Source organism: Dendropsophus ebraccatus, chromosome 14, assembly GCF_027789765.1.
Source record: "Dendropsophus ebraccatus isolate aDenEbr1 chromosome 14, aDenEbr1.pat, whole genome shotgun sequence".
In the NCBI taxonomy this organism is placed as follows: Eukaryota; Metazoa; Chordata; class Amphibia; order Anura; family Hylidae; genus Dendropsophus; species Dendropsophus ebraccatus.
This window is the reverse complement of record NC_091467.1, coordinates 69114858-69121731: the sequence shown is the minus strand read 5'-3', so window position 1 is coordinate 69121731 and position 6874 is coordinate 69114858. Positions and strand designations below refer to the sequence as shown.

At 45.2% G+C, this 6874-nt stretch overlaps 1 long non-coding RNA gene across 1 annotated transcript; it reads right to left on the bottom strand.

Moving 5' to 3' along the window:
- Positions 1–493: 493 nt before the first annotated feature.
- On the bottom strand, positions 494–6364 carry LOC138772674 (uncharacterized). The gene is made up of 4 exons (XR_011359796.1): positions 6287–6364; positions 5415–5443; positions 2820–2971; positions 494–650 (listed from the first exon to the last, which is right to left on the bottom strand). It is a non-coding gene; the product is annotated as an uncharacterized lncRNA (long non-coding RNA).
- Between the last annotated feature and the right edge of the window lie 510 nt (positions 6365–6874).

The window sequence follows — 6874 nt, the reverse complement described above, 5'->3', positions numbered from 1 at the left end:
GCTACTCAATAGTGAGTGTCGCTGTTACTCAACCGCTGACAGAGAATCACCAACACCATATCCCCACCACACACACCCGCAGTGCGGCACCATGCCAGGTGGTCCTGGAGGAGGGGGGCTGGAGCTATACTGAGATCCAGGATGGTGGGGGAGGGGAGCGTGGTGTGGCGCAGCGCTATGATGAGGTCCAGGGAATTTTCGAACTGGTGTAAAGTAGAATTGTCTTAGTTGTCCCTAGCAACCAATCAGATTCCACCTCTCAGTTTTCAAAGAATCTGTGAGGAATGAAAGGTGGAATCTGATTGGTTGCTAGGGGCAACTAAGACAATTCTACTTTACATCAGTTTGATAAATCTCCCCTTTAAGACTCAATCTTCATAGATTGTAAGTTCTTGTGTTCAGGACTCTCTCTGTGTCTCTGTCTCTGTCTCTCTCTCATTTTTGTAACCCCCTTTAGACAGCCACATTTTATCAGTAACCAGAGAACACAATGTGCTGATCTCTTCTACTTTATTGGCTGTGAGACATGGAGGGAAGGGAAATCATGGAGAGAGAATATGATGGGTCAGGAGAGAAGAGGAAACAAATCATCAGAGGGGAAATCCATCCTGAGGACTCGGCCTGTCCTGGTCAGGAAGCCATTGTGGGGGCTGGAAGACAAAAAAAAAAGAAAAAGAAAAAAGAATAAGAGCTGATTTATATATCTGCCATTAAAAATGTAAGGGGTCTGGTGTCGCTGTAGGGGGTGGTCAGGAATGGACAGTTGGAAAGTCCGAAAGAAATACCACAAAGACTCCAAACTGAAAGGTTTTAGAAGTCCAGCTCTGGAGGTTCTCTGAATTTAAGCATAAGGGTAGCTTCACATGTACCGGATCTGCAGAGGATTTCACGCTGCGAGTTTGCAGCGAAATCCGCTGCGGATTGTGGTAGTGGAAGTTGAATGGGTCACATGCCTGCAGCAGAATTTTCATACCGCTGCCAGTATGTCACCCGGTCCCCTTTAACTCCCTCCCCCTCCGCGCGCCGCCAGCAGCCAGCAGCTCCCGGGTCCCCTCGCTCTCCATCAGCCAATCAGTGCACCCGTTCAACTTCACACTACAAGGATCCGCAGTGGATTTTGCTGCAAACCCGCAACATGAAATCCGCTGCGGTTCCGGTACGTGTGAAGCTACCCTTAAGGGGCAAATTATCATTGTTGCGCAGGAGGAGCATTCCAGGGAGAAAATGCAGATTAGCCCCTTCTCCCTGGCATACGCCTGCCATATCCCCCGCTCATCTGATGGGCAGACGGAGGGGGGGGGGGCACAGCAAGGTGGGGAGGACAACCTTGTTTTACTGTAAACATGCATATTCCCGGTACACAGGATTTCAAAATTCAAATTTTGGCTTCTAAAAGGAGACTGAGTGGTTTCAGCATCCGCAAACATTTATAGTGCATGCCCGGGTTCGGGCTTCTATAAATCAAGTGCATGGAACGCTGGCCACCTCCACATCAGTACACCTACCATCCACCTGCACAGAGAGAAGAACCCGGCCGGACCGTGCAGAAACGGGTGAGAGATCTCGGAATCAGTTGCTATCTGGCTGATAAATACTAGCCACACAATATCATCCCTCTCTGTGACACTGAGCTGTTATGGGAAGATGGTCATGTAAAGCCGGTATTTTAGGCATCCTACAAATAAAGACATTGGGGGACATGTATGAAAAGGCGTAAATGCCTTTCTTGGGCGCAGATGAGGCAAATCGGCGTAAAAATATTAGCAAATGGTATTTTTGCAAATATTTTTTTGGTATCTGCCACACCTTCGCCAGTGTGGCGGAGAGGGGGCGATACGGGGGGCTCTGAGTTGGCGTAGGTACATATATATATATATATATATATATATATATATTTGTTGTTGTTGTTATTATTATTATTATTATTATTATTATTATTATTAATAAATCCCCCCCGGGATACATGAAAAGACACATACGTTTCTGTGTGAGTAAACAACAATGATAACATAATAATTGTATGACAAGAACCCTGGCCCATATTCTCAGCACACACTAGTCAGAACAAGGACCTATATTCATCCCAAACCTCCTAACACCCTCTCACCCAATCACCTCGGAGATGCTGGGGGAAAAACTCTCACTCTTAGCTACTCCATCAACATAGGGGCAACACCATTCTATTCACTATACTCTCTTACCCTTCTCCTTTCCTTCTGCCCCCTTACAACTACCCAGCCATTCCACAATCTCAAATGCTGGACAACTGCCTTTCCCTTCTTCTTCTTCTTCTTCTTCTTCTTCTTCTTCTTCTTCTTCTTCTTCTTCTTCTTCTTCTTGACCAACCAGAACTTATAAGTTTTAATCTTGTTAACCAATGCTTTCCATTCTTCAAACACTGTGTTACGAATAACTAGTACCTTGGATTACACTATCATTATTTTCATCATAGTTATCATTTGCTTCCAGGACCTTTTTGCACTTTTGTTATTTCTCCTTTTACTTGTATTAGTATTAGAGACTAGTGAGGAGCAAACTTGCCAGACTACTCAGGTTCGGCAACATTCTCCAAACCCAAACATTCGGCATTTCAAATTGGATGCTGGCATAGGGCTGCCAGGAAAACATGGATACAACCTGTGGCCTATGGCTGTATCCATGTTTTCCAGGACTCCATAGGGCGGCACACAACTTTTTCAGCTGCCGGGAGACAAATGCCTAGTATTCGGGTTAGGAGAACGTTTCCATAAAGTTTTCTCATCGCTATTAGAGATGATAGGAGATATTCTTATATATTACATATATACAGTCAACTTTACCTGTGTAAAAGGAGAAATCACTCACAGAGAATACCCATTTGTTGCAGTTCTTCCACTGGGATATCTGAAGGGGTGTTCCGGTCAACGCAACCAGCGTAATAGTACTGAAAGCGCTGCTCATCATTTAAGCCTCTCCGCTCAATGGATCTAACCTGTATGTATATGAACAAGACATCACACACCACCTTCAAAGCTCCTTATCATCATCATCATCATCATCATCATCATCATCATCATCATCATCATGACTTCTGTGTACTTTGGTTACATATAACATTTCAAAATAAAAAAAAAAAAAATGAACGAAAAGTCTAGCAAGGCAGAAAGACCTAATATACCACAATGTAATTATAACTAGCAGTGTGATGATGTATCCATCCAGGATGGGACATTTATGACACAGCTGAGTGGACTGTTTTATGCTATTTCTTTTTAACTCCCATTGATGTTAATGGGAGCTGGGTGAAGAGCATAGCACCAACTTTAGTTATGGCTAGAGGGCACCACACACCTACTGGACTATGTCTTGTGAATATACTGTACTATAAATATCCAAACTAGTGGATCAAACTCCATTTATTTCAAAGCTTTATCCTATTCATTATTGGTCAAGGGCGTGATGATGGGAGTTGTGGTTCGGCAACAACTGGAGAATGATTGGTTGGGGAATAGGATGCAGAATGGGCATGGATTTTGCAAAAGATAAAGAGGGACATTTAATAAGACTGGCATACTCGTACACCAGTCTTAAAGCCCCGCCCCCTTTTCCCCGGCTGGATGTACTAAAAGGCATACGTCTCTTAGAAAAGCCGTTAGGTCCGGATTTATGTCTGAAAGCACAGCCTAAAGATTACATATCAGTTTTATTACAAAGTGAACAATGTAGGAGCAAAACCCCTTAAAGGGGTACTCCAGCAGGGGGGGGCACTTTTTTGCCGGGACCGGGGAGGAGGTGGCTTAGGGAAAAGATGTCCACTCACCTCCCCGGTTCCAGTGGCGGGTCCCGCATCGTGGTGCCCGATTCCCGGCCGCTTCCTGGTGTCTGACGCGAACCCGAGACGATACGTCTCATGTCAGCTCAGCCAGTCAGTGACAGGGGCGGGATCTGAGCAGACTTGAAATGGATCCCGTCTCCTTCACTGACTGGCTGAGCGGACCTGAGACGTCACGTATCTGGCCCGCGTCAGACACCAGGAAGTGTCCGGGAACCGGGCACCGGAGCACTGCGATGCGGGACCCGCCGCTGGAATTGGGGAGGTGAGTGGACGTCTTTTTCCTCAGCCACCCCATCCCCGGTCCCAGCAAAAAAAGTGCCCCCCCCTGCTGGAGTACCCCTTTAATAGGTGCAGAACTACACTTTTCTTTTTTTCAGTTTTGGGCCAGAATGTATTTTGTTTTCTGATTAACCCTTTCATGACCAACTTCATTGATGCATGGATGTGCAGGTCACAATTTTATTTAGCTATGATGTCTAGTTTTTATTGGTGTAAAAAAAAAAATTTACCACTTTTTCTTAATTTTTTTTAAATAATAATAATCAGCAATTCAGTTTTCCCCCCCTTCTTTCCATTTACGTCGTTCATCATGTGAGAAAAATACTGCGATTTATACGTTTATTTTTTTTTTTTATTTTAACATTTTTTTTAATAATGGGCAAAGAGGTAATTTCAACTTTTATTAGGGTTTATTTAAATATGCAATCATTAGATTGCATATACTGATAAATTCTATGCTATCAGTAATCTGTTCATAGAGTCTGCCTGAGAGCAAATACTATCTACCGATCGCCCATCCGACAGAATGGAGGAATGTGTCTGTCACTACAAGCCATTCTGCGGGGGTCCAAGCACTCATTGACAGGTGCTTAATCACAGCGATCGTGGCATTTAGGGGTTATTGATAGACAACCGGGGGGCCACAGCTGCTTGTCATTACCTCCGATGCCAGCCACACTGATGTGAGGGGGATCCCGCACACATTTAAAGCCCCTTCAGTTCAGGAACGTATATATATATATACCTATTACTGACATGAAGGGGTTAAATGAAGGATGTCATTTGAAAGGTCTCTTTGTCCCGCAAAAAACAAGCCCTCATATGGCTCATTATATTGAAAAAGAGTTAGGACTCCTTAAATGTGAGGAAGGGGTTAGAAAATGTAAATATTTGCTTGTATCCACTTTCCTCCAAATATTTAGTCTTTAGGTGAGATACAGAAAAGCAGCGTATAAGGCTGCGTGCACACTACGGAATTGCCGCGTATAACCCGCGGCGTATTCCGTCGCTCGTCCCTGCACGCAGCGGCGCGCATTTCCGCCCGTGTCATAGACACTGTTCTGTGCACGGGCGGATTCCGCGTTCCGTCGAAAGAATTGACATGTCAATTCTTTCGACGGAACGCGTAATCCGCCCGTGCACAGAACAGTGTCTATGGCATCGGCGGAAAAGCGCGCCGCCGCGTGCGGGGACGAGCCACGGAATACGCCGCGGGTTATACGCGGCAATTCCGTAGTGTGCACGCACCCTAAGGATGGGCTAGAGGGTAACTTGCACAAAGGCTACAATATAAGGACATGAAGGATGGTGTTATACTTACATCTCTGGCGGGGCTCCCCTGAGCAGGAACTACGACATGGAAAATAAAGCATCACTGAGATCAAATGTATAATACCGAGAATGAATATAGAAATGTCATGTCTAATGTCTAAACTACGGGAAAAGGGAAGGAGAGAACAATAATAATACATGATAGGGATTTGTACTAAGCTGCCAAATATAATGACTCATAGACTGCCACGTATGGCTAACATGGCCACAAGGATCAAGATATAACTATCTCCCTAGGTAGTGTCGGACTGGGGCCCACCAAAAGAAATGATCCTGGGGGCCCACCAATGAATAACGTGTGAGAAACAACACGTCAGTCAGTGTTTGAGCAGGTTCTAAAGCTGGGGGCCCACCGGAGGATCCTCCGGTCCCCTGGGGGGCCAGTCCGACACTGCTCACAGGACAGCGAGATCAGCTCAAAACATAACTTTGTATGATATACAATAAAAACACACATCAAAGCCCTGTTTACTACCCAAGCCCCTAGCCCTAATCCACCCTAATACAGCTAGCCCTACCTAATCAGAGAATCTGCCTCTAGATGGGCGATCCTGATCTTTGCCCTGAGCCTGGAACACCCTAGTGCCACCCTCTTAATATGTGGCGTGGAGTGCACAAGAAAGCCATGCCAGGCCCTGTCACTATGGTTAGGTCTGGCCTCCTTATCCTCCAACGCCATCAGGGAGAATGGGAAAAAAACATTTTAAAAAAATTACCAATCTTCTAATATTATTCCCAATGTAATAATAGACAGACCCAGTCATCAAATGACAGACCTGGTCCGACCACAGATTACCTAGTACATTCTGAGACCTGGGATAGGTGGGTGACCGACAATGTAGACACAATGTAGAAACTTACCTACGCAGGTGGAGAAGACCACAAGGAGGAGAATGGTGATCGCCTTCATGGTGGAGATGAGTGGATATAATCTCAGCTGATCACCAGGTATTTTATACAGCAGAAAATAAAATATGCAACGATCATAAACTCTCTTAGGAAAATATTCCTCATATGATGTTTATTCTGCAGATTGAAAATACTTCTATTAACATTTTACTGTGAGAACAAAACCAGGAACCTTTACATGTGACATCAACCGTTTTTTCCTGTTAAATTACAGTAACCCTTTAAGAACAGGGTACAAAGAGACTACAGACTGGCCCAATATCTGAAAAAAAGACCCCCATTGAATGTTCTCCTTGATGTAAGAGCTATTTTGCATACCCTTCCTTCCAGGGCCTATAAGGGGACAACATAGGGGGAGAGGGGGCCATCTATAAGGGGGGGGGGGGGGACAGAGGGAGCCATCTATAAGGGGACAACATAGGGGGGCCTTCTATAAGGGGGACAACACAGGGCGCCTTCTATAGGGGGGTCATGCATAAGGGGACAACATGGGGGGCATATATAAGGCGACAACAAAGGGGAGCATCTATAAAGGGGACA